The sequence below is a fragment of the Nerophis ophidion genome, linkage group LG19 (genome assembly GCF_033978795.1).
Source record: "Nerophis ophidion isolate RoL-2023_Sa linkage group LG19, RoL_Noph_v1.0, whole genome shotgun sequence".
Taxonomy (NCBI): Eukaryota; Metazoa; Chordata; class Actinopteri; order Syngnathiformes; family Syngnathidae; genus Nerophis; species Nerophis ophidion.
Window position 1 is genome coordinate 35,472,063 of NC_084629.1, and position 10,000 is coordinate 35,482,062.

The 10,000-nt window shown below is 40.0% G+C and overlaps 1 protein-coding gene across 2 annotated transcripts in view; it reads right to left on the minus strand.

Moving 5' to 3' along the window:
* The window catches only part of slc12a8 (solute carrier family 12 member 8), an 86,987-nt gene extending 84,358 nt beyond the window's left edge, over positions 1–2,629 (minus strand). Inside the window, exon 1 of one of the 2 annotated variants that reach the window (XM_061879900.1) lies at positions 2,324–2,629. The gene's annotated coding sequence lies outside the window, so the exon portion shown is untranslated. The remainder of the gene's footprint in view (positions 1–2,323) is intronic. The other variant, XM_061879899.1, reaches the window with a different exon arrangement.
* Positions 2,630–10,000: the final 7,371 nt, after the last annotated feature.

The window sequence follows — 10,000 nt, forward strand, 5'->3', positions numbered from 1 at the left end:
TAAACATCTGGACAAGACTTTAAGTTGTTTTGTTGATATTTTTTGTTTTATGAAAGGTGGCAGCAGTAGTGACATAATGTTTTATGCAACGCTAATGTTGTGTTTATCATCAAAAAACATATATTATTAAACATTTTTATAACCCGTGTCTAGGAGGAACATCATTTTTTGCATCCCCTGAGAAATTTGTTAAAAATAATGAATGAATGAATAAAACATTCATTTCAAAGCCTAGATTTAAACAGAAAATTGTCGACTTCACAATAACTTTTCATCTACTAAAAAAATATTTATTGCAAACTAATATCGGCTCCAAATAATGGTTATCAGCCTCCTTGACTACAAAAAATTTAAATTTTCAAATGAATCGCAGTTCTTATGTAATTCAAAACAATCAGATATCAATTAAAAATACATTTATATATATATATATATATATATATATATATATATATATATATATATTGTAGCTGAGATAGGCGCCAGCGCCCCCCGCGACCCCGAAAGGGAATAAGCGGTAGAAAATGGATGGATGGATGGATATATACACACACACATACTTGGGAATGTGTACAGACACACACACACACACACACACACAAAAAATGTGTGTTTGTATATATATTTATATATATATATATTTACACATACATACAAACCCCGTTTCCATATGAGTTGGGAAATTGTGTTCGATGTAAATATAAACGGAATACAACGATTTGCAAATCATTTTCAACCCATATTCAGTTGAATATGCTACAAAGACAACATATTTGATGTTTCAACTGATAAACTTTTTTTTTGTGTGTGTGTGTGCAAATAATCATTAAGTTTAGGATTTGATGCCAGCAACACATGACAAAGAAGTTGGGAAAGGTGGCAATAAATACTGATAAAGTTGAGAAATTCTCATCAAACACTTATTTGGAACATCCCGCAGGTGTGCAGGCTAATTGGGAACAGGTGGGTGCCATGATTGGGTATAAAAGCAGCTTCCATGAAATGCTGAGTAATTCACAAACAAGGATGGGGCGAGGGTCACCAATTTGTAAGAAAATTGTCGAACAGTTTTAAAACAACATTTCTCAACGAGCTATTGCAAGGAATTTAGGGATTTTACCATCTACGGTCCGTTAAATCATCAGAAGGTTCAGAGAATCTGGAGAAATCACTGCCCGAAAGCGATATTACGGACCTTTAATCCCTTAGGCGGTACGGCATCAAAAACCGACATCAGTGTGTAAAGGATATCACCACATGGGCTCAGGAACACTTCATAAAACCACTGTCAGTAACTATAGTTGGTCGCTACATCTGTAAGTGCAAGTTAAAACTCTACTATGCAAAGTGAAAGCCATTTATCAACTACACCCGAGCTGGGCCCGAGCTCATCTAAGATGGACTGATGCAAAGTGGAAAAAGTGTTCTGTGGTCTGACGAGTCCACATTTCAAATTATATTGGGAAACTGTGGACGTGGTGTCCTCCGGAACAAAGAAGAAAATTACCATCCGGATTGTTATAGGCGCAAAGTTCAAAAGCCAGCATGTGTGATGGTATGGGGGTGTATTAGTGCCCAAGGCATGGGTAACTTACACATCTGTGAAGGCACCATTAATGCTGAAAGGTACATACAGGTTTTGGAGCAACATATGTTAACATCCAAGCAATGTTATCATGGACGCCCCTGTTTATTTCAGCAAGACAATGCCAATCAATGTATTACAACGTGGTTTCTTAGTAAAAGAGTGCTGGTACTTTCCTGGCCCGCCTGCAGTCCAGACCTGTCTCCCATGGAAAATGTGTGGTGCATTATGAAGCGTAAAATACGACAGCGGAGACCCCGGACTGTTGAACGACTGAAGCTCTACATAAAACAAGAAAGGGAAAGAATTCCACTTTCAAAGCTTCAACAATTAGTTTCCTCAGTTCCCAAACGTTTATTGAGTGTTGTGAAAAGAAAAGGTGATGTAACACAGTGGTGAACATGCCCTTTCCCAACTACTTTGGCACGTGTTGCAGCCATGAAATTCTAAGTTAATTATTATTTGCGAAAAAAAAAAATTGTTTATGAGTTTGAACAACAAATATCTTGTCTTTGTAGCATATTCAACTGAATATTGGTTGAAAAGGATATGCAAATCATTGTATTCCGTTTATATTTACATCGAACACAATTTCCCAACTCATATGGAAACAAGGTTTGTATTATGACAGCGCGAAATGAAAAGTTGTCCCGGAAGGTAAACAAAAAAAAGGTGAGTGTTGGTAGTGACATGACGCATGTGTCTACTTGACAGCTTATGAGTCTAAAAGAAACATACCTGTGGTGGAGTAGCCTTCTACTGATAGTCCAGAAGCTGAAGTCGACAAGTGTGTGTGGTGTTGAAGTGAATAAACTGTAGAAAGTGAGTGAGTGAGGTGACAGCAAGCAAGCAGCTGGACTTCATGTTGTTTGCTTTACTTTCTGGGTGTTGTTGATGCTCCATCATCACTTTACTTTCTGGGTGTTGCTGCTCAATCATCCTTTGTTGCTTTGGGCAATAAATGGAATGATTACAGCTGACAAATAACACACACATCCTATCTCTATTGTTTATTATTCCATCTATATTTTAATATCCAATCTCTATTTATAATACTTGTATCAATATTTAATAAATGTTCCCCCTCTATTTTTATGTCCATCTCCATTTCTTAAATATTGAATCTGTTTTTTTGTCCTTGTGGAACAATTATGAAAGGAAAATTGTTGTTTGTGTTAACTTCACACCTACGTTCCTTGAAACATGTATTTCAGAATAAAAGATTATTTTCAACTTGCTAATATTGGTAGAAATGCAGAAAAGATGTTCTCTTTATATATATATATATATATATATATATATATATATATATATATATATATAAATATATATATACACACACACACACACATATATATGTATGTATATATACACACATATATGTACATATATATTTTTATATACATTTATATATATATATATATATATATATATATATATATATATATATATATATATATATATAAATGATAAATGGGTTGTACTTGTATAGCGCTTTTCTACCTTCAAGGTACTCTTTTTAGACCAGTTGATCTGCCGCTTCTTTTCTTTTTCCTATGTCCCCCCCTCCCTTGTGGAGGGGGTCCGGTCCGATGACCATGGATGAAGTACTGGCTGTCCAGAGTCGAGACCCAGGATGGACCGCTCGCCTGTATCGGTTGGGGACATCTCTACGCTGCTGATCCGCCTCTGCTTGAGATGGTTTCCTGTGGACGGGACTCTCGCTGCTGTCTTGGATCCGCTTGAACTGAACTCTCGCGGCTGTGTTGGAGCCACTATGGATTGAACTTTCACAGTATCATGTTAGACCCGCTCGACATGCATTGCTTTCGGTCCCCTAGAGTGGGGTGGGGGGGGGGGGGGGGGGGTTGCCCACATCTGAGGTCCTCTCCAAGGTTTCTCATAGTCAGCATTGTCACTGGCGTCCCACTGGATGTGAATTCTCCCTGCCCACTGGGTGTGAGTTTTCCTTGCCCTTTTGTGGGTTCTTCCGAGGATGTTGTAGTCGTAATGATTTGTGCAGTCCTTTGAGACATTTGTGATTTGGGGCTATATAAATAAACATTGATTGATTGATTGATACATATACATATATATATACATATATATATATATATATATATATATATATATATATATTTATATATATATATATATAAATATGTATATGTACATATGTGTGTATATATACATACATATATGTGTGTGTGTATATATATATATATATATATATATATATATATATATATATATATATATATATATATATATATATATATGTCTTGATTGGATTATCCAGAGAATAGTGCTCGATACCATGGTAGAGCGCAGTATGTATGTGTGGGAAAAATCACAAGACTACTTCGTTTCTACAGAACTGTTTCATGAGGGGTTCCCTCAATCATCAGGAAATCTGATGTCATAAAACTTGGGAAACCTTCGTTACTGCCACACCTTCACAATCTCCTTTGCCTCTGTTGGAAGGATTAGAGCCGTCCCCCAGGATCTGCGTGACTCCAAGATTGTCAGACTGTATAAGAACAAGGGGGACCGCAGTGACTGTAATAATTACCGCGGCATCTCCCTGCTTAACATCGTGGGGAAAGTCTTTGCTCGTGTCGCCCTTGCTAGACTCCACCTCCTTGCAGAACGTGTTTTCCCTGAGTCACAATGTGGCTTCAGGGCAGCAAGATCCACAGTGGACATGATTTTCACCCTTCGGCAGCTGCAGGAGAAGTGGCGGGAACAGAGGAGACCCTTATATCTCGCCTTTGTTGATCGACCTTGTCAGCAGAGATGGTCCTTTCAAGCTGCTTGCAAAGATTGGCTTCCCCCCAAAACTCCTCGCCATCATAAGATCATTCCACGAAAACACGCAGGGTTCCGTCTGTTGGGAAGGAGGAACATCAGAGGCCTTTCCAATCCGCGGCGGCGTAAAACAGGGCTGCGTTCTTGCGCCAACCCTCTTTGGAATTTTCTTCTCCCTCGTTCTGTCTACTGCTTTCGGCACAAGTCCTGAAGAGCCGATGGGAAACTTTTCAACCTTGCCCGATTGCGCTCCAAGACCAAGGTGACCAGTGTCCTCCTGAGGGAAATGCTTTTTGCTGATGATGCAGCTCTAGCATCCCACACAGAGTCCGGGCTCCAGAGGCTGATGGACAGGCTTTCATCTGCCTGTAAAGAGTTTGGTCTCACCATCAATCTAAAGAAGACCAATGTCATGAACCAAGATGCTGAAACGCCACTCTCCATCTCCGTCGACAATCAGACTCTGGAATGTGTCAACACCTTTACATACCTTGGATCCGCAATCTCCAATGACTTGTCACTTGACACAGAACGTTCCATCCAGCTTGGGCCAAGCTGTCCAAAAGAGTATGGTCGAACAACCAGCTATCCACGCGCACTAAACTCCAGGTCTACCAAGCCTGCGTCATTAGCACACTGATGTATGGCAGCGAGGCCTGGACCACCTACACCAGACATGAGAAACAGCTGAACAGCTTCCACCTGCGCTGTCTTCGCCGCATCCTGGGAATCTCATGGCAGGACAAAGTTCCCAAGATGGAAGTCCTAGATCGTGCTCACTCCACCAGCCTGTTCACCATGCTCAGCCAACGCCGCCTGAGATGGCTTGGCCATGTCCACAGGATGGACCCCAGCCGGCTCCCCAGAGCTGTCCTGTACGGCGAATTGTCAACAGGCTCCAGACCCCTTGGTCGCCCCCGACTGCGTTTCAAGGACGTGTGCAAACGTGACATGAAACTGGCAGACATCAACCACCACACCTGGGAGGAAGACTGTTGCCACAGCAACCCGCCATGCTGAGGAGAAGCATATCTCCCTGTTGTAGGCGAGGAGACTAAAGCGGAAACTGCGTGACGCGGGACCTGCTCCTGTGTCAGAACCCTCCCCATACGTCTGCACCAACTGCACCAGAGATTGTCACTCCAGAGTGAAGTGAAGTGAATTATATTTATATAGCGCTTTTCTCAAGTGACTCAAAGCGCTTTACATAGTGACACCCAATATCTAAGTTACATTTAAACCAGTGTGGGTGGCACTGGGAGCAGGTGGTTAAAGTGTCTTGCCCAAGGACACAACGGCAGTAACTAGGATGGCACAAGTGGGAATCGAACCTGCAACCGGGGCTGTACAGCCACAGCCGCCGCTGCAATAAAGAATGAACTCCCCCAGAAGCAACCCATCATCACTACTGACGGACGGATGCCTATGATGATATATATGTGATCCGCCTCCGCTTGGGATGATTTCCTGCTGGCTCCGCTGTGAACGGGACTCTTGCTGCTGTGTTGGATCCGCTTTGGACTGGACTCTTGCAACTGTGTTGGATCCATTATGGATCGAACTTTCACAGTATCATGTTAGACACGCTCGACATCCATTGCTTTCCTCCTCTCCAAGGTTCTCATAGTCATCGTTGTCACCGACGTCCCACTGGGTGTGAGTTTTCCTTGCCCTTATGTGGGCCTACCGAGGATGTCGTAGTGGTTTGTGCAGCCCTTTGAGACACTAGTGATTTAGGGCTATATAAGTAAACATTGATTGATTGATTGATATATATACATATATGTATACACACACACACATATATGTATGTATATATACACACATATATGTACATATACATATTTATATACATTTATATGTATATATATATATACATATATATACAAACCCCGTTTCCATAAGAGTTGGGAAATTGTGTTAGATGTAAATATGTGTGTGTGTATATATATTTATATACAGTATATACACTCACAAACACACGCACACATATACGTGTGTGTGTGTGTTTGTGAGTGTATATACTGTATATATATATATATATATACATAGATATATACGTATATATATATATATATATATATATATATATATATATATATATATATATAATGTGTGTCTATATAATGTGTGTGTATATACAAACCCTGTTTTGTGTTAGATGTAAATATAAACGGAATACAATGATTTGCCAATCCTTTTCAACTCATATTCAGTTGAATATGCTACAAAGACAAAATATTTGATGTTCAAACTCATAAACTTTTTGTTTTTTTCGCAAATAATAATCAACTTAGAATTGCATGACTGCAACACGTGCCAAAGTATTTGGGAAAGGGCATGTTCACCACTGTGTTACATCACCTTTTCTTTTAACAACACTCAATAAACGTTTGGGAACTGAGGAAACTAATTGTTGAAGCTTTGAAAGTGGAATTCTTTCCCATTCTTGTTTTATGTAGAGCTTCAGTCGGTCAACAGTCCGGGGTCTCCGCTGTCGTATTTTACGCTTCATAATGCGCCACACATTTTCCATGGGAGACAGGTCTGGACTGCAGGCGGGCCAGGAAAGTACCCGCACTCTTTTTTTTACGAAGCCACGCTGTTGTAACACGTGGCTTGGCATTGTCTTGCTGAAATAAGCAGGGGCGTCCATGAAAAAGACGGCGCTTAGATGGCAGCATATGTTGTTCCAAAACCTGTATGTACCTTTCAGCATTAATGGTGCCTTCACAGATTTGTAAGTTACCCATGCCTTGGGCACTAATGCACCCCCATACCATCACAGATGCTGGCTTTTGGACTTTGCGTCGATAACAGTCTGGATGGTTCGCTTCCCCTTTGGTCCGGATGACACGATGTCGAATATTTCCAAAAACAATTTGAAATGTGGACTCGTCAGACCACAGAACACTTTTCCACCTTGCATCAGTCCATCTTAGATGACCTCGGGCCCAGAGAAGCTGGCGGCATTTCTGGATGTTGTTGATGAATGGCTTTCACTTTGCATAGTAGAGCTTTAACTTGCACTTACAGATTTAACAACCAACTGTATTTAGTGACAGTGTTTTTCTGAAGTATTCCGGAGCCCAAGTGGTGATATCCTTTCGAGATTGATGTCGGTTTTTAATACAGTGCCATCTGAGGGATCGAAGGCCACGGTCATTCAAAGTTGGTTTCCGACCATGCCGCTTACGTGGAGTGATTTCTCCAGATTCTCTGAACCTTTTGATGATATTATGGACCGTAGATGTTGAAATCCCTAAATTTCTTGCAATTGCACTTTGAGAAACGTTGTTCTTAAACTGTTTGACTATTTGCTCACGCAGTTGTGGACAAAGGGGTGTACCTCGCCCCATCCTTTCTTGTGAAAGACTGAGCTTTTTTTGGGAAGCTGCCTTTATACCCAATCATGGCACCCACCTGTTCCCAATTAGCCTGCACACCTGTGGGATGTTCCAAATAAGTGTTTGATGAGCATTCCTCAACTTTAATCAGTATTTATTGCCACCTTTCCCAACGTCTTTGTCACGTGTTGCTGGCATCAAATTGTAAAGTTAATGATTATTTGCAACAAAAAGAAAATGTTTATGAGTTTGAACATCAAATATGTTGTCTTTGTAGCATATTCAACTGAATATGGGTTGAAAAGGATTTGCAAATCATTGTATTCCGTTTATATTTACATCTAACACAATTTCCCAACTCATATGGAAACTGGGTTTGTATATAGGGCTGGGCGATATTTACTGTATTTCCTTGAATCGCCACAGGACATATAATATGCGCCTGCCTTGAATTACCGCCTGGTCAAACTCGTGACGTCGCGACTGAAACTTCCCCTGTCATCATTTTCAAAATGGAGGAGGCTGATTTCAATACCGGTAATTTGAAATCGCATAAAGGGAAGAAGATTAAGAGCTATTCAGTGGGATTTAAGGTCCAAGCTTACATCACACTAAAAATTTTTACTGCATACCTTTGGTAAGTGCCGGAATGAGAAGGTTTTAAAATAATTAGCGCATGCTTACTTTTACCGCATGCCTTTGGTAAGCGCAGGAGTGACAAGAAGTTTTAAATTAATTAGCGCCCCGGCGGCAATTCAAGGAAATACGGTATATATATATATATATATATCCATCCATCCATCCATCCATTTCCTACCGCTTATTCCCTTTCGGGGTCACGGGGGGCGCTGGCGCCTATCTCAGCCACAATCGGGCGGAAGGCCGGGTACACCCTGGACAAGTCGCCACCTCATCGCAGGGTCAACACAGATAGACAGACAACTTTCACACTCACATTCACACACTAGGGCTAATTTAGTGTTGCCAATCAACCTATCCCCAGGTGCATGTCTTTGGAAGTGGGAGGAAGCCGGAGTACCCGGAGGGAACCCACGCAGTCACGGGGAGAACATGCAAACTCCACACAGAAAGATCCCGAGCCTGGATTTGAACCCAGGACTGCAGGACCTTCGTATTGTGAGGCAGACGCACTAACCCCTCTGCCACCGTGAAGCCTAACATATATATATATATATATATATATATATATATATATATAGTCAAAAAGTTTGGGGACCCCTGGTTTAGAGGTTATTTTGTGTCAGCATTTATTATAAACTGAAGTTTGTCATTTGAATGTTTTAAACTGAATTCATCAAATTGTGTATGTTTTCATATTTTTTATTCATTTTTAATTGAATAAAAGTTATGAGCAAAGTATGTAAAAACAAACACAACTATGTTGTTAAACTACAGTGAGAATAAAAAATAAAAAAAATCAGGGCAGAAAACTCAAGACTTGTTTAGGAAAGTGGGCTTTGACTAGGAAACAACAAATATTTCTGTATTAAATTATTTTGCACTAAATTTCATACACAATTTTTTTTTTTGTCCTAAATTTTTATGTACTTATGTCAAATTTAAACCCAGGATTTTTTATATTCAATTTAATTGTCAGAATAATTTAACTTTATAAAAAAAAGCTTTTGTAATAAAAACACAAATTAAACTCCATAGAATCAATCAATCAATCAATTAATGTTTACTTATATAGCCCTAAATCACTAGTGTCTCAAAGGGCTGCACAAACCACTACGACATCCTCGGTAGGCCCACATAAGGGCAAGGAAAAACTCACACCCAGTGGGACGTCGGTGACAATGATGACTATGAGAACCTTGGAGAGGAGGAAAGCAATGGATGTTGAGCGGAACAGAAATACCGGTAGGTTAATATTTTGAAAAACAAGATAAACTAAATTAAACAAAAAAATAATAATAATAATAAATGGTAGCCTACCTGACAAACCGTAGCCTCTTAATTTAATACATTTTTTTGGGAAACATTTTATTCATATGGACATGACAACAATCAAGAGAACAACTTAATCATTTTGTTTACAAATCATTATATATTGCAAAAGTCTAACAGTATGGACCGATTATTCAACAACAATGAAAGCTTCACGTCATTCATCAAACAAGATCACTTGACCAGACGACCTTTGAGAGTAACCCATGCAATAATAAACCTTTCAAATCCACCAGTTCCCACAAAGAAGCGGCAAGGCCTCCATACAAAGCTCGTATTGAAGTGATAA